Below are 8845 nucleotides of genomic sequence, written 5' to 3' on the forward strand. Positions count from 1 at the left end.
TTCTGGGATTTATTTACCTTCTATAATTGAAACATTGTTGCCGTCACTGGCGCTCCCAGCTCTGAGGCTGCAGCCAGCTGAAAGCAGGTATCTGGGGTTTGTTTAGCTTCTATAATTGAAACATTGTTGCTTCCAGAGTTCAGAGCCAGGCGGCGGCAGACGGGGAACCTTGGCTTCCTCCATCACTGGAGCAAGCAAGCCTCATGTTTGCTTCAGCTGTGTGGCTGCCGGCCGCCATCTTTGTTGGCAGTTAATTTGCATATCGCCCTGATTAGCCCATGGGAAGCCTAACGGAGGTACGGTTAATTACCCTTTTTGTATTTTATTAGATAGGATTAGATCATTGCATTTCTGGACCTGGTTGCAGAACTCAGGCATCCTCTATGGAGTGATGACCTTAATCTGGGGGGCCAGTGAGTATCAGGTTAGCTTAAAACAGATCTGGTTATTTCCCCTTCCCATGGCACCTTGGGACACATACTTGACTCCCTCTCACTGGTGGATCTCTACTTGTTTGTGGGGATGCAGAGCCTGGCCAGAGAGGTGCCCAGAAGGAAGCAGTCCTCTATAGTGCACTAGACTGGATGGCAGGGCAGATGAACTTCACAAACTCTTTGCTGACATCCTTGATGAACACCTGTTTGGCCCCAAGATTTAGCACCTTGCTGGTTTCCTCAAAGTCTTCATTCTTACTGATTTGGGCCAGGCAGGCAATAACATTATAGCCTTGTTCCTGCAGCCACAGGAGAAAGCAGTAGGTATCCAGGTCACCACTGTAGGCCAGAACCACAGAGACTTTGCTGGACACTGTCTGGGGTTGGCAGTGTGTGTTTTTGGCTTCTCGAATCTGTTGTCACCTCTTGGAAAAGCACTTGGGGTCCAGGTGGTAGTGGCAGAGCAGGGGGCCAGTTGCAGTAGGTATCCTGGACTATAATCCCAGGGCCAGGGCAAGTTTTTTTCTCTTTCTCCCCTTTTTTCCCCTCAATACATCCATACCCTCCTCCTCAGTTGTCAGCCTGCTCTTAATGAGTCGATTTCTATTTTGTTTGTTAGTTCATTTTGTTCATTAAATTCCACATATGAGTGAAACCATATGGTACTTGTCTTTCATTGACTTATTTTACTTAGCATAATGTTCTCCAGTTCCATCCATGCTGTTGTAAAGGTTAAACTCCTCTTCCTTTTTATGATTGAATAGTATTCCTTTCTATAAATATTACAGTTTTGTTATTCACTCATCTGCTGATAAACACTGGGCTGCTTCCAAATCTTGTCTATTGTACGTAACACTGCAATGAACATAGGGGTGCAAGTATTCTTTCGAATTAGTGTATTGGGTTTCTTTAGATAAATTCCCAGGAGTGGAATTCCTGGGTCGTAAGGCAGTTCTGCTTTTAATTTTTTGAGGAAACCATACTGTGTTCCACAGTTGACTGCAACAATCAGCATTCCCACCAATAGTGCCAAGGCTTTCCTTTTCTCCATACCCTCACCAGCACTTGTTGCTTGCTGATTTATTGAGGATATCCATTCTGACAGGTATGAGATGTTACCTCATTGTGGTTTTAATTTGCATTTCTCTGATAATTAGTGATGTTGAGCGTCTTTGCATATGTCTATTAAAGATCTGTATGTCCTCTTTTTATGTTCTTCATAAATTTTGGATTTTAACCCCTTGTTAGATGTATTGCAAATACGTTCTCCCATTCAGTGAATTGTCTTTTCATTTTCTTGATGGTTTATTTGCTGTGCAAAAATTGTTTAGTTTGATGTAGTCCCATTTGTTTATTTTTTCTTTTGTTTCACTTGCCCAAGGACACATATTAGAAAATAATATAGCTACAAGAAATGCCTGAGATTTTACTGCCTATGTTTTCTTTGAGGATTTTTATGGTTCTGAGTGTAACATTTTTTTTTTACTTTTAAAGTATGTTTATTTTAGTTTCAGGTGTATACCCCAATGATTAGACATTACATAACACATTACGTGGTCATCCCATTAAATCTAGTACCCATCTAACACCATACATAATTATTGAGTACTAGAGGCCCGGTGCACAAAAATTCCCTCAGCCTGGCCTATGCCCTCTTGCAGTCTGGGATCCACCTGCAGGGGGATCAGGCCCAAGCTGGCAGTCAGACATCCCTCTGGCAGCCGAGGAGCCCTCAGGGGATGTCCACTTACCAGTAGGGAGCAGACCTAAGCTGCAGTCGGACATCCTTAGTGCTGCTGAGGAGGAGGGAGAGGCTTCCGCCACCACCGCTGCACTGGCAGCCATCAGCCTGGCTTGTGGTTGAGCAGAGCTCCCCCTGTGGGAGCGCTCTGACCACCAGGGGGAAGCTCCTGCATTGAGCATCTGCCCCCTGGTGGTCAGTGTGTGTCATATTGACCAGTCATTCCCAGTTGTTCTGCTGTTAGGGTCAGTTTGCATATTACCCTTTTACTATAAGGATAGAGGCCTGGTGCATGGGTGGGGGCCGGCTGGTTTGCCCTGAAGGGTGTCCTGGATCAGGGTGGGGGTCCCACTGGGGTGCCTGGCCAGCCTGGGTGAGGGGCTGATGGCTGTTTTCAGGCTGGCCACAGCCCCTTCAGGGTAGGGGTTCCCGCTGGGGTGCCTGGCCAGCCTGGGTGAGGGGCTGAGGGCCGTTTTCAGGCTGCCCAAACCCCCCGGTGACTGAAGCTCCCAGCCTTTCCCTTTTTTTTTATTCTTTCCAGCTCCATGGCCATGGTGACTGGAAGCAGGTATCTGGGGTTTATTTACCTTCTATAATTGAAACTTTGTTGCCTTGAGAGGAGGCAGAAGCCAACCGGGAAGCTTGGCTTCTTTTATCGCCAGGGCAACCAAGCCTCCTGCTCGCGGCAGGATGGAAGCAGGTATCTGGGGTTTATTTATCTTCTATAATTGAAACTTTGTTGCTTTGAGTGGAGCTCAGAGCCTGCTGGGAAGCTTGGCTTCCTCCATCATTGGGGCAACCAAGCCTCCTGCTTGCTCCAGCTCTGTGGCTGCTGGCCGCCATCTTGGTTGGGTTAATTTGCATATAGTTGCTCTTATTGACTGGTGGGCGTGGCTTAAGGTGTAGCGAAGGTATGGTCAATTTGAATGTTTGTCTATTATTAGGTAAGATATCCCCTATGCTGTCCTTTACATCCCCATGACTATTCTATACAACCAATTTGTACTTCTTAAACCCTTCACCTTTTTCATTCATCATCCCAACTCCCCTTCTATCTGGCAGACAACAAAAACTAATCTGTATCTATGAGTTTGTTTCTGTTCTTCTTATTCATTTTTTTGTAGATTAAATTATTGATACATATGTATTTATTGCCATTTTATTGTTCATATTTTTTATCTTCTTCTTAAAGAATGGCCTTTAACATTCCATATAATACTACTTTTGTGGTGATAAACTCTTTTCGCTTTTTCTTGTCTAGGAGGCTCATATCTGTCCTTCAATACTAAATGATAGCTTTTCTGGATAGAGTCATCTTAGTTGTAAGTTCTTGCTTTTTAACACTTTGAAAATTTATTGCCTGCAATGTTACTTTTCAGAAATCAGCTGACAGTCTTATGGGAGCTTCCTTGTAGGTAACTAATTTTTTTCTCTTGCTTCTTTTAAGATTCCCTGTCTTTAAAATTTGGCATTTAATGATACTGTGTCTTTGTATGGGCCTCTTTGGGTTCATCTTGTTTGGGACTCTGTGTTTCCTGGACTTGTATGTCTGTTTCCTTCACAAAGTTAGAGAAGTTTCCTGTGATTATTTTTTTCAAATAACTTATCAATTCTTTGTTCTCAGTGTTCTCCTTCCAGCACCATCATGAGGGGAATGTTGGTGTGCTTGAAGTTGTCCCAGGGGCTCCATACACTATCCTCATGTTTTGGATTGTTTTTATTTTTTTCTGTTTTGATTAGATGTTTTTTGCTTCCTTATATTCAAATTTCTGATTTGATTCTTGCTTTATCTACTATATTGTTGTTTCTCTATAAATTATTCTTTATTTCAGGTAGTATATCCTTCCTTTCTGACTGATTCTTCATTTTTAAAGATTTTTTTAAAAAGTTTATTTTTAGACAGAGAGGAAGGAAGAAGGAAAGAGAGAGAAATATCTATGTGAGAGTGACACAGCATTAGCTTCCCCCACATGCCCCATACTGGGGATTGAGCCTACAACCCGGCATGTGCCCTGACCAGGAACCAAACAGGCAATCCATCAATGCCAAGGACAATGCCCAACAAACTGAGCCACCTTGGCCAGGCCTAACATTCTTTTTGATGCTGTTGAGGTTCTCACAACATTCAGTGAGTATCCTTATAACCAGTGTTTTGAACTCTGCATCTAGTAGATTGCTTGCCTCCAGTTTGTTTGGTTCTTTATTTGAAGTTTTGTTCTGTTCTTTCATTTGTTTCTTTATTGCCTCATTTTGGCAACCTCCTTGTGTTTGTTTCTATGTATTTAGTAGAGCTGCTATGTCCTATAGGGTCAAGTGGCACAGTCTCCCTGATAACCCAAGCTGGGCACTCTAGCCCCATATGGGCTGTGTACACCCTCTTGTTGTAGTTGAACATTAATTGCTGTTAGCACATCAATGGGAGGGCTTTATCCCCAGGCTGATTTGCTGCAAGGATTGGCTTCCACCACTCATGACAGTGGAGGATTAGCTTAGAGGTCCATCCAACAGTACAGGACTTACGTCAGCAGTGCTCTGGTGCCTGCTGAGTTTGCCATTTCAGTCTGTCACTGTGGAGGTGATTGGGTAGTGTTTTGATGTAGTCTGAAGCTGTCCACTGAGTGTGCTGGCTCTGGGGTCTCCTGGGAGGTACAGGCCTGCACTTACAACTCAGGCCCAGATACCCCTAGCAGACATTGCAAACAAATTTCACATGAACAAGGTGGGTGTGGGACAGACCCTCATTCCTGCAGAAGCGGGGGATTGGAACCTCAACCCAATACAAATTAGCTGTGGCTGTGCCCACTCAATAGGGCAGGACAAAGAACTCGAGTTCAAAATTTAAGTATTTAATTCATATTGAGTTTAATCTTGTGTATGGTGTAAGAAGGTGATCTAGTTTTTTGTGTTTTATTTTACATATTTTTTCCTTTATTGATTAAGGTATTACATATGTGTCCTTATCCCCCCATTGCCCCACCCCCCTGCTCATGCCCTCACCCCCTGGTGTCTGTGTCCATTGGTTACACTTACATACATGCATACAAGTTCTTTGATTGATCTCTCCCCCTAACTCCAACCCTCCCCTACCTTCCCTCTGAGTTTTGAGCATTAGATAAATGCTTCTCTGTCTCTGGATCTGTTTTTGTTCATCAGTTTATGTTTTTCATTATAATCCATCCACAAATGAGTGAGATCATGTGATATTTATCTTTCTCTGAATGGCTTATTTCACTTAGCATAATGCTCTCCAGCTCCAGTCATACTGTTGCAAATGGTAGGAGATCCTTCCTTTTTACAGCAGCATAGTATTCCATTGTGTAGATGTACCACAGTTTTTTAATCCACTCATCTGCTGATGGGCACTTAGGCTGTTTCCAAATCTTAGCTATGGTAAATTGTGCTGCTATGAACATAGAGGTGCATATATCCTTTCTGATTGGTATTTCTAGTTTCTTGGTATATATTCCTAGAAGTGGGATCACTGGGTCAATTGGGAGTTCCATTTTTAGTTTTTTGAAGAAACTCCATACTGCTCTTCACAGTGGCTGCGCCAGTCTGCATTCCCACCAGCAGTGAAGAAAGGTTCCTTTTTCTCCCCATCCTCGCCAGACTTGTCCTTTGTTGATTTGTTGATGATAGCCATTCTGACAGGTGTGAGATGGTACCTCATTGTCATTTTGATTTGCATCTCTAGGATGATTAGTGACTTTGAGCATGTTTTAATATGTCCCTTGGTGTTCATTATGTCTTCTTTCGAAAAGTATCTATTTAGGTCCATTGCCCATTTTTTGATTGGATTCTTTATCTTCCTTTTGTTAAGTTGTGAGTTCCCTGTAAATGTTGGAGATTAAACTCTTATCGGAGATAACATTGGCAAATATGTTCTCCCATGCCGTAGGCTTTCTTGTTGTTTTGTTGATGGTTTCTTTTGCTGTGCAGAAGCTTTTTATTTTGATGCAGTCCCATTTGTTTATTTTCTCCTTAGTTTCCATTGCCCTAGGGGCTGTGTTGGTGAAGATATTTCTTCGGCAAATGTCTGAGATTTCGCTGCCTGTGGATTCCTCTAAGATTTTTATGGTTTCTCATCTTACATTTAACTCCTTTATCCATTTTGAGTTTATTTTTGTGTATGGTGTAAGTTGGTGATTTAGTTTCATTTTTTTTTGCAAGTATATGTCCAGTTTTTCCAACACCTTTTATTGAAGAGACTGTCCTGACTCCATTGTATGGTCTTGCCTCCTTTGTCAAATATTAATTGATCATAATGGCTTGTGTCAATTTCTGGGGTCTCCGTTCTGTTCCACTGGTCTATATGTCTGTTCTTGTGCCAGTACCAGGCTGTTTTGAGAACAATGGCTTTGTAGTATAGCTTGATATCTGGTATTTTGATCCCTCCCACATTGTTCTTTCTCATGATTGCTACAGCTATTTGGGGTCTTTTTTTTTATTCCAGATGAATTTTTGGAGAGTTTGGTCTAGGTCTGTGAAAAGTGCTGTTGATATTTTAATGGGGATTACATAGAATCTATAGATCATTTTGGGTAGTATGGATATTTTAATGATGTTGATTCTACCAGTCCATGAACACGGTATATTCTTCCATTTGTTTATATCTTTATCCCTTTTGCAACATTCTGTAGTTTTCCAAGTACAGGTTTTATTTATTTATTTACTTCTTTAGTTCAGGTTATTCCTAAGTATCTTAAATTGTTTGTTGCAATGGTAAATGGGATTTTTTAAAATTTCTCTTTCTGTGAGTTCATTATTGGTTTATAAAAATGCCATATATTCCTGGGAGTTAATTTTGTATTCTGCTATGCTTCAGAATTCAATTATTAAATATAGTAGTTTTTTGATGGAGTCTTTCGGGTTTTCTATGAACAATATCATGTCATCTGTGAATAATGACAGTTTTATTTCTTCTTTTCCAATTTGGATACCTTTCATTTCTTCTTCTTGTCTGAGCACTATAGTTAGTACTTACAAAACTCTGTCGAACAGGGGTGGTGAAAAGGAGGCATGCCTGTCTTGGTCTTTTTTTTAGAAGAAGTGGTTTTGGTATTTGCCCATTGAGTATGATGTTGGCTATAGGTTTGCCATCTAAGGCTTTTATTACGTTGAGGTATGATGCCTATTTTTCCACTTTGCTGAGTGTTTTTTATCAAAAATGTTGTTGGACTTTGTGAAATGCTTTTTCTGCATCTATTAATATGACCATGGTTTTTTTCTTTCAATTTGTTTATGTGATGTATCGCATTTATTGATTTGTGGATATTGAACCAGCCTTGTATCCCCTGAATAAATCCCACTAGGTCATATGTATGATCTTTTTAATGTATTGCTGAATGTGATTTTGTAATATTTTGTTGAAGATTTTAGCATCTATGTTCATCATGGATATTGGCCTGTAATTCTTTTTCTTTATAGTGTCCTTATCTGATTTTGGAATTACAGTAATGCTTGCTTCATCAAAAGAGCTTGTAAGTGTTCCTTCCTCTTGAATTTTTTGAAATAGTCTGAGGCAGATTGGTATTAATTCTTTGAATGTTTTGTAAAACTTCCCTGTGAAGCCATCCAGATCAGGGCTTTTTTTGGCTGGATTTTTTTTTTAAATACTGCTTCAGTTTCATCTGTAGTTATCAGCCTATTCAGATTTTTTTATTCTTCCTGATTGCTCATTTCATCAAGGTTAGCCAGTATATAAGGTTATTATTGATAGGTACTTGTTTGCCGCCATTTTTATTCTATATTCCTGTATTTCTTCTCTTTCTATTTATTCTTTTTACAGCAGTACCTTTAGCATTTCATGCATTGCTGGGTTGGTGGTTATAAACTCCCTTAGCCTCTTTTGTCTGCAAAGCTCCTGACATTTTGAATGATAGCTTCAATTTTGAATGATAGCCTTGCTGGATAGGGTATTCTTGGATTCAGTCCCTTGTTTTGAGTTACTTTGTATACTTCATTCCATTCCTTTTTGGCCTGGTTTGTTTCTGTTGTGAAATCAGTTGATATTCTAATGGGGATCCCTTGTAGTTAACTTTCTCTTTCTCTCTGGCAGTCTTTATGATTCTTACTTTGTTGATGACATTTGCCATTGTAATTACAGCGTGTCTTGGTGTGGGCTTTTTGGGTTCATCTTGTTTGGGACTCTGTCCTTTTTGGTTTTGTGTGACTTTTTTCCTTCCAAAGTCAGGGAGTTTTTCTGTCATTTCTTTAAACAGGTTTTCTATTCTTGCTCAGCTTCCTCTCCTTCTGGCAATCCTATTATGCAGATGTTGTTTCATTTTGTGTTGTCCCAAAGCTCCCTTAGACTCTCCTGCTTTTTAAGTTGTTTTTTTTTTTTCCAGTTCCTACTCTGCTTGGGTGTTTTTCTCCTTGTCTTCTGTCAGCTTCTTCTATCGTCCAGTTGAAATCTTCTATTGTGTTCTTTATTGTAATTTCTTCTTGATTTTTACACATGTTGGTCAATTTCTCTTCCAGTATTTTGAACATCCGTATAACCATTACTCTGAATTCTTTGACAAATTGCTTGACTCTGTTTCATTTATTTCCTCTTCTGGCAACTCCTCATTTTCTTTCCTTTGGGGATTGTTTTTTCTCTCCCCATTTTTGCTGTTGTTTTGTATTTGTTTCTATGTAATGTGAGTTGCTGTCACTTTCTGGCCCTGGG

General features: G+C 40.5%; 1 pseudogene; it reads right to left on the minus strand.

Annotated features, from left to right (window-relative positions):
* LOC102249565 overlaps positions 1–3445 on the minus strand; it is a 5463-nt pseudogene extending 2018 nt beyond the window's left edge.
* Between the last annotated feature and the right edge of the window lie 5400 nt (positions 3446–8845).

This window comes from Myotis brandtii, unplaced genomic scaffold (assembly GCF_000412655.1).
Source record: "Myotis brandtii unplaced genomic scaffold, ASM41265v1 scaffold514, whole genome shotgun sequence".
NCBI lineage: Eukaryota > Metazoa > Chordata > Mammalia > Chiroptera > Vespertilionidae > Myotis > Myotis brandtii.